Here is an 18803-nt window from a genome sequence, read left to right on the forward strand (position 1 = left end):
TTATAATATAATTTTGTCTTTCTAATATAAAATGAAAAGAAATAAGAAAAGATGAGGACCAGCATTTCTTTACTAGAACTAAAACCATCAATGAAAAACGCAATAAAAATGACCTAATCATGTTAATTTGACATCCAAATGGATGTTTAGTGTCGAATGGCACAAATTGTTTTGGTAATTGCATCTCAATTAAAGAAGGTGCAGTTGAATCTAAACTTATTTGTTGAACAAAATTCATTATTGTAGACATATATATGTGTTTAGAATCAATTGATGTTTATTGCTACTATTATTATTTTATTATTATTATTATTCTTTTTCTTATTATTACTATTATTTTTTTTAATCAATGATTGAATAAGGAAATTAAATCTGTCAAGATTTCAATTTTGCATAAAACTAGGATTTAACTCAGACAAATTTGCAAAACCTAGGCCTAAAATCACGTTGAACAAGATTAAATTCTAGGATTCAAGCTTATATTGATTTTGTTCAAGCAGAATACAATCTCATGATTCAAGTCTAGATTGATTATGTTTGAACCTTAAAATTTTTACTAAGAACTAACTATAAATTAGACACAATATTGCAGAACAAGATATGATTGATTTTTTATATGAAAGACTCTATGTTAAATTCTAGGAAAATTTTTGGGTTTAGTGTCTAGGTTTGAATGTTCTGGATTTACAGATTCTGGGTTTAGTTCGAAGTTTCTAGTTTATGTTTAAAGTGTTGAGATTTGGATTTGAAGTTCTGGGATTGGAGTTTTAATTTTTGAAAAAATCTGAAAATTTTTGGGAAATTTTTGTAAAACTAGGTTTGAAAATTTGAAAGTTTGAATTTTTCATTCAATATTTTTAGCAGACTTTGAATTTTTCAGTGAAATTCCAATGAAATTTTTCAGAAATCGATGAGTTGCCTAATTTTAGATTGAATATTCTTAAGTTTTTTAGAGAGAAGACAAAGAAAATCTTGGTTAAAGAGAGAAAAAATTAGGGCTGTCTAAGAAAAACATGAACCTTGGCCCGTTTATAGCATCCCAACATGACACTATTTCGTTCAGCCTAGGATCCACATGTTAATCCATTGACCCATGCACAAACCCATTGGTTCGACCAATACCAATTGCAGGTTTTTCTTTTTCTATTTTATTTTTATTTTTTGATTTTATTTTTTATCATTTTATATTTTAAGTTATTTTATTTTATATTTTAAGGTTTTTTATTATTTATTTTATTTTACTAATTTTTTATTTTTATTGAGTAATTTATCATTCATTAAATATTTTTTAAAAATTCTTTATATTATTTTTTTAGAAAATAATATAAAAATAAAAAAAAATCTTTTCAAATAAATTCATGAATCCTACCAAACTATTAGAAGATTTTTCATGAATTTAAACTTTATGGAATCTACTATACTATTGGAGAATTTCATAAATCATTTTTCAAAAAAAATAATTTTTAATATAAATTTTGTATTTTATCCTACGAAACTATTGGAGGATTGCATCTTAAATTAAATCTTATCCAATTATTGGAGGATTGCATCTTAAAATTTCAAAAATATTTTTACAATAAAATCTTACTAAACTATTAAAGGATCTGCATCAAAATAAATCTTATCAAACTATTGGAGGACTTTATTAATTATTTTTTTGAGTAAAATACTTTATTAAATCCGACAACAGAGCCTCTTTAAAGAGGAACACTAGTTTTCATGAATACTCTTAAATTGAGAAAATTAACTTAAATTACTACCAAACTATTGGAGTAATTTTAAGATTAGTTTTCAATATTAAATAGTTTGGTAAATTATAAACATTTTTAAGGCTTGAATAATTTGAAATCAAACTGGTACCATCTTTTGATGGGTGCTATAGAGGTTTATAACCTTCTTCACACATAACCATACTCCTAAACCTAAAATCTGGTTTCTTAAATCAGAATCTATTACTTAAATATACCTAAATCAATCTTGAGACTCCTCTTTAAATAGGACAGATTCGATCAAGTGGCCAATCACACCTAAACCAAAAAGATTGGTGGCGACTTCTTTGATCCAAGTCTAATGATAGGTTCACGAATCTATATGTTATGATAGTTTGGCGACTCCACTGAGGACAACAAAGAGTCAGGCCAGTAAACGATTTCTTATTATCTGAGCCTTGTCTAATAAACTTGATATTTGTTTTCCCTTTCCTCTTTATTTCTTTTCCTTGCTTATATTTGTTTAGTTATTCATTTATTTAGTTCATATATCTGTCATTGATTTGCATGTGCATAACATAAACTCTACACTCGAGCTCTATCCTTTAGGAAGAAGTAAAGTATCTACACTTTTGTGAGATTTCATATCTCCGTATGGGCTAGTAAAACACTCTCACTTAGATTGAACCTTTTTCAGTTATAGCCTATGGTGGGTGAGAATCAGAGTGCCTTACTAGTTTGTGATGGACAATGATACAAGAAATAATTTGAGAACCTTTTAGAAGTAATCCAAGCCACATATAGTTAACCTTAAGAGCTTAACCATAGGTAGAGCCATGTCCCTCCACCCTTTATAATTAATCTAAAATTTAAAGTCATGTTGTTATTTTATTTGTTTATTCTTTATTTTATATTGAAATGACTAACCAGTTTTCTTGTCTTGTTTATTTCTTTTCTTTTTCTGCATATTTACAAATATACATACATATTATATACTATTCCTACCCTAAAGGTATTTTCAACAAAAGCTTTCATGGAACCCATAGAACGTCAAGTTTGTGCTTCGTCTGTACTTTTCAAATGTGATTTGCCCTTAAATGTAAAGATAGAGTCCGAAAAGAGGCAGTGAGAAGAAATGGATTGTTTACCACCTGGTTATGTCTTTACTTTACCAAAAAAAGCTCATTTGCTCCTTAAACAAAATGATTTGAAAAGCCTACTAAATATATAAAATGCCATGGTTCTTTCAAGATAGCTGATTTTTTGTTAGAAGTTTAGGCATGTTGCACATCTTTTGTTGGTAAATGTTGAAAATTCATTCATTAAAGCAATGATACAATTTGGGATCCTTCCAATCATTGTTTCATTTTTAATAAAGTTGATTTGGCACCAACAATAAAAAAGTATTCGACTTTAATAGGTATACATCTTCAGTATCCAGACAGAGTATATGTAAAGAAGCAAAAATCAAGGTATTGTAAAAAACTAACTTATATTTTAAGGATGAAAAATGAGCCCATAAATTCATATATCCAAGAAAAATGAGAGCATAAGTGTATTCCATAAGAGTTTCTCCAAGATTTCATTATCAAACATCCTAATGATATCAAGGAATGAAGGTGTTTGCTTTGGCAATATATGGGATGGTCATTTTTCCTAGGGTCTTAAGCCATATTGAGATAAAAATGATGGATTTGTTTGAACAGATTGAAAAAAAATGTAATTCTTCACCAACTATACTAGTAAAAATTATCAGATCTCTGAATTTTTATAGACAAAATGATAAGGCTCATTTTTTGGGTTACATACCATTATTATATCTATGGATGAAGAGTCATCTCAAATGCAAAAAGAGTGCTTTTTTCAAACTCTATTTTTATAATCAAAATTTAGTTAAAGAATTTTATGAGAGTGAATGGCTAGAAATAAAGACCTAGAAGGAATAAGAATTTTATTGCAAAAGCTCATGATTTGTTAGGTGTAAAGGTTAGCTCCGTGGATGAACCAGAAACTTATGTTGTATCAATGTGAAAATGAGATAGGGTTTCACTCTTAGGCTTATAAGGGTCAACAAGTTATGCAGCATTGATGGTAAAAAGACAGTATGGAGCTAAATAGTTCACTCTTATGATATATAAGCTTGATCAATTTGATTATTTGTATAGAGAGTTTAAAACTTTTCAAAAAATTAATGGCATAATCAAGGCCTAGAAAAAGCTTAAGAGGGTGAGCCTTGGATCATTTATTGATAAAATCACTTAAGGATATTTAATTTGGATAGCCAAGAAGAGCAAAAAAGTTGTGCCTATGATCAAAAAACATTGCCAGTCAGTGAATCGAGAATGGAATAATATGCCCTTAAAGTCAGAACTTACAAGGAAAGAACACGAAGTCAAGAAAGAAAAACTAAAACAAGAAATTTTAAAGCTTCAAGAAGAAAAAGAATAGTGGAAAGACAAAACACAAAAGCTAGAAATTCAAGTCCATAAGATTTTCAAGGATTACAACAAAACTTAAAAGATTATCAAAGAATGGGATAATGCCCTTAAAGAGCTAAAAGAACTACGACAAGAACACAAGAGGTTGCGCATACAGGTGCAAGCCAAGGAAATAAATAATGCAGATTTAACTTGTGAGCATGAAAAGCTAAAAAGAGAATACTCCCAAATAGAGGATGATTATGTCGAAGTTTAGCATGATAATGAAATGCTCAAAAAGTACATCTAGATGCTTAAGCAAAAGTTAAATAAACAGAGAGATCATATCATGGCACTCATAAAAAAACACAAGAAATTATCTTATCAAGTATGGTTTGGCAGAAGAGAAAGATTGAAAAGATAAAGGTACATAAAGCATCTTACAACCCACATAGGTAAAAAAGTGATTAAAACGGAAGAAATGGCAAAAAAGGCTCAGACATTAAAAGCTTTGGTCATGCTAGCAGAAGAGCATAGACAATGATTGTTGAACTTTATTAAGTAAGCTATGAATCAATACAAGCAAATTAGGCCCTTTTACAAAGGAAAAATATTATACTTAATGTAAAATAGACTTCTGTGGAATAAATGAAAGTTCACTTTTGTTGAAATCTTTAAAAAGGTAAATATTTTTTTCTTTCTTTTTCATACATTACATTACATTCATTCATTCATCATGACAAATCATATCATGATCACTAATTTTAAGTTGTGGTACTAAAATACAAGAATAGTTCAACATATGTATAACACTCAGGCTAAAGCCAAAAAGATGAAGCAAGACAATGCAAACTATTTTGAAAGGTTGAAAAAGGCTCAAAAGGTAATTAAGGGGCAACTAAGCAAGATTCTTAAAGCTCTGAAAAAAATAAATAAAAAAAAAATGGTGGAGAAAGATATCTCGTATGAAGTCACTGAATCACCATATCCTCTAGGTTTCGATCCACATCAAACCTAAGCCACTCCAAGCTTTTAGCCATAACAAACCATGTTCTTAAGTTATAGCTACCTGAGAATGCCTTTTGCACCCAGTCAAGTAAACGTTCAAAGTTATACTAATTCTGTCTTTGCTGAAAAGGCAATTGAGCCAATCTAAATCCCCAATCTAGATGAGATAAAAGAAAAAATTGAAATTGTAGACGGTTGCATCCTCAAAAAACTCTAAGACTGATCAAATAAAGAGCATGATTGAAAAAAGATTGTGAGCTATAGAAGGTATTGACTTTTATGGATCTATGGATGCTGTGAGGCTTTATTTGGTGTCAGATGTGATGATACATCTGTAGATATCAAATTTTATCCAAGACACTTTTTAACATAATTAATCCGGGGCTTATGGGTTAAGACCATTTAGGAAGGACTATTTACAACCCATAAAAAGCTCACAAATTTGCCTATTCAAAAATTCAAAGTTAGCTTAGATCAAATTCGGGCAAATAAAGTCTAAATTATGCAAAACTTGATCTAAATATATAAGGCCGGGGTCAATTTTGAAAACTCAAAACACTAATTGAAATCAATATGATTTAAAATTGAATTTGAAAAATTTTAAAATACTAAAATTTTCATCATGTCTAAGGAAAGACAAAATTATCAAAATACCCTTATTAGGGGTATTTTCGTAAATTAACCTACTCGAGATAGAATTTTTTAAAAAATTTTTAGATTTTAATTTTATAATATTTCATGATTTTTATGCCATTTAAAATCATAGCAGTACCTCGAGAAGTGTGAAATTACTATAATACCCTCATAAAGGTATTTTTGTAATTTGACCTTTTTGAGCTCAAATTTTCATGAAACTTTTCAGATCTCAATTCTATAATATTTCATGATTTTTGGTGCATTTAAAATCATAGCAATCCCCTAAAAAGTGTGAAATTACCAAAATACCCTTATAAGGGTATTTTGGTAGTTAAGCCTTCTTGAGCTCGAATTTTCATGAAACATTTTAGATCACAATTTTATAATATTTTATAATTTTTTATGCTTTAAAATCCTAAAAATGACTATGGGAACATTGATTTCTAAGAAAATGACCATAAACACCAAAACTTTGCATTATGGATAAAATGGTCTTTGCATGGTTTTGAAGGGCATAAAAATTCGACCTTTGCAATGTTTAATGTGGGCCATTGGATTTTTTTAACTTTTAATCTAAGGACCAAAGGTGGCTCCTTAAAAAAAAAAAGAAAATGAGAAACTTTAGCCCTTTGATGAGTTTTCACCCAATGGTCCTCGTTGATCAAGTTTAAGATCTTGCTCTTTGAAAGAGAGGTCTACTGAATAAAAATGAGAAGGGAGTTGGCTAGTATTAAAAAAAGGGGAAGAAAAGAGAAGAAGCTTCTGGTAAAAAAAAAAGAGAACATAAATGAAAAAAAAAAGCTAAAAATAAAATAAAAATTTTAAAGAAGTGAGACAGCCCATACAAGGGTAGAGCTTTTACCATTTATATGATTATTTTTTTACACCATGTTTGTGCCAATCATGATCTTTTTGTAAAATATTCATACTTGTTCTTTACATGTTTGATTTTGGTGTGACTGTTGATAAAGTTTGAAGCTTTACATGTTATATGTTTCTATTTCTTTCTTACAAAAGAAATGGAGTTTTGATTCTGTTTTTCTGTTTCAACCGAATGCCTTCTGCCTCCTCTAATAGTAGCTATAGCAATTGGCCTTATCCCACAAAGTTAATAGTTTTAGCCTTTTTATCTTTCACATTTAGCCTCTAATTAATATGAACTAAAAATAAGTGAAAAACCTGGTAAGCATGGATAACCTAAACCATGATGCTCAACTTCCCATGAGCAGTCATGATTTGGCTACTTTCTTTTATCTAGATTTTACAGAATCTGCTCTTTTTATTACTTAAGAGGTTTCGACACCTCTTCTGTTTCTCTTCTTTGTATGAAACTTAGGTGCACTACTAGGATGAAAAAAGTTCATGACCTAATGCTTGTGGGAACCATGGTGCTTTTTTTTTTTAAACATAGAAAGGTGAAAGCCAAAGCCTGAAGCTAGTGACTTTTAGGCATGGTGCATTTGAGCACCATATAACATCATTATGTAGACTCATGGCTCATTGCTTTTCAACATAGAAAGAAGTCATTTCTCTTATCTAGTTTATTGTCATTATCTAAGGAATTTGTACAAGTCTTAAAGTTTCAATCTTCTTTTTTTTTTTTTCTTGTTTTGTTTGGAGTATATGTTGACTTGTCCTTATTAAAGATTACATAAAGAATGAAAAGCTAAAAATAGGCCTTAGGTAAAGTAAGCCTCACGTGAACTAGGTTATTCCATCTCTATGTTTGTTTTGCTTGACTTTTTTGGCATGCTTTTGTTTACTTGATTGGTGCATGAGTCTTCTATGGATGAAGAAAAATTTTACACATACCATATGGTCCCACTATTATCTTGTTGCTTAGCTCTCTTACGATTCTCTTTGGTATGATGGTTGTAAAGGTAGATCAATCTTTGTCATGATGGTTCCTAAATGGACTAAGGAATATAATAACAAATGTAATAAGGCTAAGGTGGATAAGAAAATAACCATAAAAAAACTTTCATTGGGGGATTAAAATATTTAAGCATCCTTTTGCATAGTTATTTTAGCATGACAATTGTGTTTATTTTTTTTAGATTATGTAGGTTTTGAATGTTTAATCCTTTTGTGCATATATTAGCCTTTAAATTGATTTGTTTATATTCTTTGAATACATTTTATGTATCTTGCTTACTATTTGCATTGTGAAGTTTTTACTAATAGTAATAATAATTTTATGCTAAAAGATATAATTAGTTACATAAAGAGTTTTAGTTAATTTTTAATGACAACGGGTTTACTTCAAAAGTCTATCTAGATGTTGAAGACTTTTAGAGAGACTCATAAATTCTTAAAATTTAAACCTGAACTTACCTAAAACCTCAAACTCATTTTAAAAAAATTTGAAAATCTTTTGTGAAGTAATATATTCCTGAATATTACCTAGATGTTGGAGTATTTAGGAAATTTTATTTCATTAAGTATTTTCATACATTTCCATGGCTAAAAAATAATTTTTTTTGTTAAAATCTTAATTATCAAAATGCATTAATAATAATAATTATTGAGAAAGAATTTTAAATATAAAAAGTCGCACTCAAACTCTACCTAGGTACTGAAGAGTCCAAGTGGTCTCTTTATATTTAAAGACCCGATTTTTCTTAAATTCATACTTGATCATCATTTTACATATGTTTCATTTTTAAATTAATGTCTTCATTTATAATGCATACATATATGTTTGTTTTAGTTATGGTTGTTTAACATTGATTATATTATTATATTTTCGTTTTTTAGCACATAAAAAGTTTTCTTAAATTTTAAATTTTTAAAGATTTGTATGAAAACCTTTTATGAAATAATTTGTTCTTGAATGCCGCCTAGATGTTGGAGTATTTAAGATATTTTATTTCATTTTCATACATTTTCACTACTCAAAATAAATTTGTTAAATTAATAAAAGATAATATGATGGGATTTTAAATGTAAAAGTTAGCACATAAACTCTACCTAGATGTTGGGGAATCCAGGTGGCCTCTTTATATTTAAACTCAATTCCTAAATTTACATTTGATCATCATTTTGCATATGTTTCATTTTTTTAAGATTAATGTCTTCATTTATAATGTATATATATATATATATATGTGTGTGTGTGTGTGTTTGCTCTAGTTATGGATGTTTAATATTAATTATATTATATATTTCTTTTACACCAAAAGTTTTATTAAAAATTTTAGTTTTGAATAAATAAAATTAAAATAACATTCCATGAAATATAATTGATTGATATTCTACCTAGATATTGAAGAGTCATCAATAATTATCATTTATATAGAATGTTATTTTATTATTTTTAAAAGGAATGTTGATAAATCTTAAATGAAAAATTAATCCTTGAAGTTTGTCTTTAGATCAGAGACTTTAAAGGTATTTCTTTAATTTGAAGATTTTCTTAATATTCCTAAATAAATTATCTTTTTAAAAAAAATTTTATTTCTCACAAAACAAAGGGAATCATGATTAGATTTCATTTAGAAAACCATTTTTATCCAAAATTTAAAATAGCACATAATTAATTATTATCAATTTTATGCGCATTGTGATGATGCTAATCCTTCCCTACACGTAACCGACTTTCAAATTTAGTCTTGTTTTTGTAGACCAAAATCAACTTTTTAATAAAACTTTAAACATGTTTTATTGTTTTGTTAAAAAAATAAATTTTTTTGGCGGCCAATCATACCCTTAAAAAGATTAGTGGTGACTCCCCATATTTTTCATGATTTTTAAAATTCTTACGTCTAGCAATCGAGTTTTTGGATCGATACATTACAACAGCTTGACAACTCTACTGGAGATTTTTTAGAGTCATGCCAAAATTTAATTATGTGCTATTAATAATTATTGGATTTAATTTGTTTTATTTGATATTTAATTTGATTCCCTTTATTTTAATTTTTCAAAAATATATATGTACATGTTAATAAATAAAATAAATTGTGTGTTAATTTTTTTTTATTTTGTGCTTAAGATTTATTTATGATATTTTGATTAATATGTTATTTTGCATACACTTTGCATATTCACTCACTTGCATGAGCTCTAGACCCGGATTCTGTCTTTTTTAAGAGGAAGTGAAGTAGTTACGCTCTCGTGAGGTAATAACCTCCACATTTGCTAGTTAAACACTTTCACTCAGATTGAACCTTTTCTGTTATTAACCTATATTGGGTGAGGATCGGGGAGTCTTAATAGTCTATAATAAAATGATGATGTGAGGAAATAGTCTGGGAACCTTTAGATATATAAACCTACACCTAGCATATCATGAACCCTAAGGATCCAGCCTAAAATAAAGCCATGCCATCCATATTGAGAAAATTACCAAAAGTTAGGACACTATATACATTCTATTATTTTGTTGTATAGTTGTTATATTGTTTCTATTACTTATTTATTTGGAATTAATGAGTCATTTTATTTTCTTTGATTTTATTGCTTACATTATATAAGCATTATACTTTAAAAAGGAGTATTTATTTTAGGTTAGTCATCTACCAAAAAAGGGAGAAAAACAAAAAAAAGAAAAAAAGAATTTTAAATTTGAATCTTTCACATTTTCATTTGATCTTTTACATACATTTCTAACATGTTTGAAAAAAAAAAGAAAAGAAGAAATAACAAGGTAATATATACACCCCATCCCATGATCCTCATAGATAGTACATGCATCCTATTTGATGCACATCATAATAAGATAATACAAGCATTGCATCCCATTCACATCAATGAATAGTACATACATCCCATTTCATGCACATGTTGATAAATGCATATGCCTTCTATATATATCTTAATAGGTAGTGCGCACACTCCATTTCATTACATATTTTAAGGTAGTGTCAGTTTCATTAGGTTGACATAACACAAGCATTGCATTCCATGTAGAAATATCATGTGCACTTGATAGGTTCATGCATTCCATATAAGTATGTTTCATTAGTCATAGGAATATATCTCATTACTCATGTAAGTAAGTCATCGTATTTCATACACAAAGATTCATGGATGATAAGGTTTTATAGAACATGCATTACATTTCATATACCACCATATTTGCAACATAACATTACATTATTTGCATATACATTCATGGATGATGAAATTTTTATTATTTGAGGCCTGTACATGTGAAAATTCATTTGCCTTAGGCATATTTGCATTTCATGACATTTTTTACATCTTTATCATATTCACGTGTTCATAAACATGCTTTATGTGTCACATAAGTTAGAAATTGTTTTTGTGACATTCATTTAATAAGGGTAATAATATAAAATTTTGGCCTAAGTCCCAGAATAAAGTGTTTGTCTTGGTGAAAATTAGAATGACAAAAATGGGAGATCAATTAGAAAGAAAAATTAGTGCGATGGAGTTAAATCAAGAGGAATTTAGGCTCAACTTTTAGGAGATGAACAATAAATCATTCAATTAGCAGAAATGGTTAAAAGTAATGGTATGGGTGAATTTCTTACTCTTCAAGGATAGTAGTCACTTTCGATTCCATGAAATCAAAATCAATTGGCTCTGGTTGGTTCCAATACTTTTTTTGAGCATACTAAGGCATTGGGTGATTCGAACAGTGATCAAAGTTTGGGCGAGCTCAAAAGATGAATAAGGGAATTAACTATACAAATAGCAAAACTTAAAAGTATAATTTTCAAGATAGAGTCACCTGGCCTCAAACAACCCTCACCAACCATTCTAAAGCCCACTTTTAAATTCTTTTCATGATTGTTTTTAGGTCTTTTTTCCAAATATCTACGACTAGGCCCTAAAACTTTATACAACCTTTGAGAAGTCTATATTTGAACTGAAATCTTTGGCCTTCCATTCTTTAACCACCTATTCAACTAATTGCTCAAGTTTGAACCTTTTGTGCCACCGTCAAATCCTAAGATTCCCAATTAACCTGTTACTCAAAAATTACCCAAGAAAAAGAAATAGTTAGATTCTTTCTCCATTTCATATGGAAAACTTTTTTTTTATCTGTTTGAGAAACACCTTATTGTCCATATGTCTCTAAAGCCTTTAAAGCTTCCATATCCAAAATATTTTAACCCAAATGCTAGATACGAATACCATGGTAGGAATACAAGGCATTCCTTTAAGAATTGTAAAGGTTTTAAGCATAAGGTGCAACCACTCATAGATATGAAATGGTTTGATCTAACTACAATAGGGGATTAAAATATTTAGAAATAATGAGAAAAGTATGGCAAGATGATGAACATAAATAGACTTTTATTTAAAGAGGGTCTTTAAGTGATAGTTTTATGAATTTTTTTTTATTTGAAAAATGTTTTTATGTTAATATGACATTGTTAAAATTAGATATGTAAATTATGGTTTGTCTTTCATTCTCACTCCTTTGCCAATTTTCATACTTTTCATTAAAGAGCTTTGTCATTTGTTCATTCATTCATTCATTCATCCTTTCATCCATTTATATACCTGTATAATGCAATTCATGAATGCTCCAAAATAGGAAATTTCTTCAAATATAATTCCGATAATTTCTTCTAGAGGTTAGAAGAATATTTGATTTGAAAAGAAAGATGAAGAAGATTATCAAAAGACTTTATGCAGAAAGAAATGATCAACCTAAGGGATCTAGTTTAAGACCCATAAGGACAGAGTTAAGGAATCTAAATAAACAGAAAAGGTATAATCTCTTGGAAGAAAATGTTTAAGCTATTGAAGCTAAGGATGAATCTTTTAATGCAAAAAATATCAACTGGTTTTAGATGTAGTTATTTTGCCTAAGTTCAAGGTTTCAACATTTGAAAAGTATAATGGAATTAGATGTCATGAGATACATTTGGCTCAATACTATCACAAAATGGTTGGGTATGCTAGTGACAAAAAGCTATTTTTTTATGTTTTTCATGAAAGTTTGATTGGGGTAGTAGCCAATTGGTATTATAGTCTAGAAGGTAGTCAAATTCGTACTTGGAGAGATTTATTGCAGGCATTCTTGAAGTAATACCAATATATGTTGGAGTTGGCTCCAAATTGGTTAACCCTTCAAAATATAAGAAAGAGCCATAATGAAAGCGACAAAAAATATGTTGTTAGATGGAATGTGATGGCATCGCAAGTACGATCACCTTTTACCAATATGGAATTGAATTTCCTATTTATGAATACCCTTCTTTCTCCTTATTATGATAAGTTGATTAGCAATACTTCATCAAAGTTTACAGATTTGTTGTTTGCTATAGGCAAAATTAGGAATAGGATAAAAAAGAAAAAAATTATAAATGCTAGTGATGAAAGGAAGGGAGATATTTTTATTAAACAAGCCCAAGAAACAATTGTTAAAGGGTGAAATGAGAGAAATCTCACCATGATATAAAAATATTTAATGAACAACTATTCTTAATGGTCACCATATTGTCCCCAAGTGACATTTCAGGCTAATGATTTTTCTCAACCACTTCATTTATATGCTCCAGTTCCTTCATCACAAACATTTATAGAACTAAGGATCAACTTAAGCCATTCATGAAGCCGTAAGAGAAAGAGAGTCAAGATGTATCATTCACTTTCAATATCTTACGTTGAGCTCTTTACTTTATTGGTCAAGAATTATATGATCTGTGTTGTTCCTGTAAGACCCATACTCAAAATGGTATAATCCAAATGTTAAGTATGAGTTTCATAATAGGGTCAAAGGATATTTCATAGAAGACTACATTGCCTTCAAGGATACAGTTTAGGTTTTAATTGATGCAAATCCCATAAAATTTAAAGAATTGATTAGTAGTGAGAGAGATGCAGGTCAATGATGCTAAAATGAGAAACCTTTGTTTGTAAGTTTGAGTATCATCTCAAGAATATTATTAAAAATATAAATTTTGGGATCATATTTGAGTGCTTGCATTACATGAATAATCTTATGCATCAGGAGTGTTCCATGGATTTATATCATCATTTGATATTTTCAAATTCTATTAAATCTTGGACTTATAATTGGTAAAAAAGGAAAAATGTTAGATTTGAATAAAGCCCTACATAATTAGATCCCAAAGTTATATATATAAAAAAAAAGTGCTCTGAAAAAAATGAAAAAAAGATAAAAGACAAAAAAAAATTTTGATTCTTGTATGACTTGGTGATCACTATTAGGGATTTGTCAGATACCTAAACTCTTTTTCTTATGCCTTTTAAATTATTTGATTCAATAGCCATAATCCCTCAAAAGCCATAAAGTTGAATTTGTGAACCTTGCTTTCACATGATAATGTTATGTTATCAAAATGTGATATTCTTTTCCATAGTAATGAGCAATGAAATGCCTAATTTTAAAAAAAAAAGTAAGAAATTTGGATTCCTAAAAGTTTAGGCAAATATGACATTTTTCTTAAGAACTTAGATGTGATAATTTGATGTGTCAATGTTTCGTTGTAGTTCTAAAAATTTTCAAAATCAAAGTCATCCCAAATCCTATAAAATGATCATAGACTTACCAACCTTTCAATCTTTTACCAAAATTTGGCCTGGCTCATGTGTTTTTGGGGCATTTTTCTTATATTTACAAACCTTTCAGCCCCTTTACCCAAAAAGCTGGCCTGGCTCATACGTCATCAAGGTCATATTCATCATGAAACTTATCAACCTTTCAGTTCTTTACCTTAAAATTAGCTTGACCCATACGTCTCGGGAGCACACTAATTAGAAAAAAAAGATGTTGTTACCCTTAAAACAACATAAGTTATGATCAACCATTTTGTTTCTTTTTATGGAGTAACTTAGATCATCTTATACCCTAAATGGATTTATTCCACATGGTTTTTTCCTCATTCATTCACATAATCTTCTTCTTGTAATAACTTTCATTAAGGGTGGTTTGTTAAAATTAGACATCTTCCATAAAATGTATGAGTTATAAGGGGCAAGTCAAAAAAAAAAAAAGAGAAAAAAAATGGAAAGAAAAGAAAAATGGTTATGACATCATGCACTTAGAAAATTTGAACAAATTCCTAGGAAAAAAGCCTAAAATAAAAAATGCCAAAACAAAAAAAAACTATCAGAGTAATAACCTTTCTTAGAGATCATTTTCCTAAAGGGAACTGCTCTTTAATTTAAATTTTTATACTTGAAATGGCAAATGGTTGTCTTTCATTATCTTTTCACAAATGTAGAAATTTCTCCATTGTTACCCCTTTGAGCCTAATTGAATTCTTCAAAATAAACCTTAACTAAAAATTACCTTTTACACTAGGGGGTAAAAAAAAACATGTTTAGAGGTTAAGATGGAGATGTCCAAATGGAATCCCATGTAATGAGGACAAAGGCCAAAATAAAAAAGCAAAAAAAAAGTTCACAAAAGTTTTAAATCCACTTAATGAAAGAATGCAAAGAAAAAAAAAAAGAAAAAATGAAAGGAAAGGAATAATAAAATAAAGAAAATGAAATGAAATAAATGGGAAGAAAGCAAAAGGAATAGATCTCTGAGTGTATCATTCGAATGGAAGAATATTCTTGGTTTTTAAAACCCTTATATACTTGTTTTGAGCCTTTTTATCTATTTCTTTAACAACCTTGAATCTTAACCTATGTTACAACCTTTGAAAAGTTCATATTGGATCAAGCATGAAGGTTTAAAATTGAAAATTTTCTACTGAAAAATGGTCATGAAACTATTGAGTCCTAATTTATTATATAATTTTCTATTTAGACCATTAACGCATTTCGAAAAAATTATTTTCCTCTTTCAAATTAGTTTTGAATTTTTTAAGTGCATGGTGCATTAATAAAAAAAAAGAAAAAATAAAAATAAAAGTGGCTCTAGGGTGAAAACCTTAAAAAGGGCAATCTAGAGCAAACCTTGAAAGTGACTCATAATGCTAAATGTGGTAAAAGCTGAACTAAGATAAGTTAAACCTTATTAAAAGATTTAAAATATCAAAGTCACAGAAGTCTGAGATGAGTTGGTTTTGAAAAATCACAACCTTTGTCCATTTCCAAATGACTTTTCAAAATCTTAAGCCTTTATAGCTAACTTTGACATATATCAAATATCACATTTGGAGACTAAAGAAAGTGTTTAACACGTTTGATTTTTAAGGAATTCATATTTTTCAAAAAAATTTATGTTTCATTTGTGAGCTTGTATGAAAAAAGTATATGCCTTTTTATCCCCTGCAGGTGTCGAAACCTTTTTGAATAAACAAAAATCTCCATATACAAAACTATTCAACCCTTTTGAAAAAAATTTCCACCTTTCATTTCTAATAGAGATCACTGATTCTTAAGCATGTAAGCCCAGTTTAGCTATCCTTCAAAGAAAAATTTAAGCCCAAATTAACTGACCCCTAATGAAATATTAAGCTTAGATTAGCTAGCCTCCAATGAATGTAAGCCTAGTTTAGCTAGCCTTCAAAAAAATATTTAAGCCTAGATTAGCTAGCCTCCAATGAAATATTAAGCCTAGATTAGTTGGTCCTTAATAAAATATTAAGCCCAATTTAGCTAGCCTTCAAAGAAAGATTTAAGCTCAAATTAGTTGGCTCCCCCGATGAAATATTAAGCCCAGTGCATTTGCATTACAAAAAAAAAGACATTTGCCTTACTTGCATTTACATCATAATAAAAGGATATTTGCATTTGCATTGCTTGCATCTGCATCATAAGAAAGATATTCGTATTTGCATCACTTACATTTGTGCCATAAGAAAAAAATTTACATTTACATCCTAAGAAATGGTATTTATAGGGGTATTTATATAAAATGAGCATTGATATTCGCATTGTGGAAAAGTCACCTATATTTGTATTAAGCATTCATATTCTTACATTCGCATTGATATTTGCATTCGCATCGACATTTGCATTCGCATCATTTGATGAAAATAAACATTTGTATCATGATTATATTTGTCAACTTTGTCAATATTAGAAAGAGGAAAAGAAAAAATGGGTAAAAAATAAAGAAATCTATCCTAGAAAAAAAAGGAAAAATAGTTTGACATGAGACCAAAAATTCAAAAAAGGTTTGAAAAGTTAAAAAGAAAAATAATCTATAAAAAGCAAAAAGATTGTTGAAAAATGAGATATGATATAAGATTAAACATGAGTCCAGATTAGTTGGCACATGAGCCTAGATTAACTAGCACATGAGGCCAGATTAGTTAGCATAAAAGCCCAAATTAACTGGTACATGAGTTTAGATTAGCTGGCACATGAGCCTAGAGTAGCTAGCACATGAGTTTAGATTAGTTGACATATGAGCCTAAATTAACTGGCACATAAGCCCAGATTAGCTGGCACAAAAGCCCAAATTAGCTGGTACATGAGCCTAGATTAGCTGGCACATGAGCCTAGAGTAGCTGACAGATGAACATAAGATTAGCTAGCACATAAACCTAAATTAGTAGTTATATTTACTTTTCAACTTGTGATGTCATTTCGATCATTATTTATTTTTTGATTTTTTGTATTGTTTCGGTCATTTTGTTATTTCTTAACTTGCGGTGTTATTCAAGTCGTTATTCATTTCTCAACTTTAGGTGTCATTTTGATCATTATTTATTTTTTGACTTTTGATACCATTTCGATCATTTTGTTATTTCTCAACTTGCAGAGTCTTTTCGATCGTTATTCTTTTCTCAAAATGTGGTGTTACTTTAGCCATTATTTATTTTTTGACTTTTGGTGTTATTCCAATCATTTTGTTATTTTTCGAATTATGGTGTTGTCCCGATTATTTTTTTTTTAAAAGAGAGTAAGAATAATGAAAAATAACAATACAAGGTCCATTAAAAAGAAAAAATGTGAAATGAAAATTGATTAATTGTCTAAAAAAAAGGGGGAAAAAGAAGAAAGAGAGATAAAGAAAGAATTCAGAGGTGGTTTTTGGACAAACAAAAGTCATATAGGTCCACCAAAAGTCAGAGATTCTCGAAATAAAAGGAAAAACAAACAACTGAATGACAAATGAGAAATTTAAAAGTAGCTTTTAAAGTCTGAAAGAACCAAATTGATTCCAAAAGTTGAATTAACATGAATGACAGCATATGATATAATTGTATCTGTATTTTTTCATCACAATCATTGCATACATCACATACCTCTTATGATAAGTTGTATAGAAGGTTTCTTTATGAGACATCAAGAAGAATGACCATGTTTTTCATTCTTAAAAACAAGGATAATGGTCCTGAAAACAAAATGTTACCTTTAGTATGATTCTCAAAATCAAGTTTATCAATTTATGGAGTGCTCAATCTTTTATTTTTTAACTTGCAATTCAATTCCTGTCTCATTATTCTTTGACTTCTAGTTTAATCTCAATCTCTTTATTTTTGACTCGCGATTCAATCCCTATCTCATTATTCTCTAACTTACAGTTCAATCTTGATCTCTTTATTTTTTACTCATGGTTCAATCCCTGTCTCATTATTCTTTGACTTACGACTCGATCCTAGTTTTTATGACTTATGGTTCAATCCCTGTCTCATTATTCTTTGACTCAATGTTCAATCCTGGTCTTTTTCTAACTCACAGTTTAATCCCTATTTCATTATTCTCTAACTCATTGTTTAATATTGGTTTCTTTATTTTTTTACTCACGGTTCAATCCTTGTCTCGTTATTCTCTAACTCATGGTTTAAACTCGATCTCTTTTGTTTGACTCGCAGTTCAATCCCTATCTCATTATTCTCTAACTCAATGTTCAATCTTGGTCCCTTTTATTTTTTGACTCGTGGTTCAATCCCTATCTCATTATTCTTTAACTCACATTTCAATCCTGGTCTCTTCCTAACTCATAATTCAATCCCTATTTCATTATTCTCTGACATATAGTTCAAACTTGGTTTTTTTATTTTCTAACTCGTGGTTCAATCCTTATCTCGTTATTCTCTGACTCGCGATTCAATTTTGGTCTCTTTATTTTTTAACTTACTGTTTAATTTTGGTCTCATTATTTTTTGACTAATAGTTTAATCCCAGTCATTCTTTGCTTTTCAACTTGTGATCATCCTAGTCATTTCTTATTTTTTAA

Source organism: Durio zibethinus, chromosome 17, assembly GCF_047325235.1.
Source record: "Durio zibethinus cultivar Kanyao isolate XHJ-2024 chromosome 17, ASM4732523v1, whole genome shotgun sequence".
NCBI classification, from domain to species: Eukaryota; Viridiplantae; Streptophyta; class Magnoliopsida; order Malvales; family Malvaceae; genus Durio; species Durio zibethinus.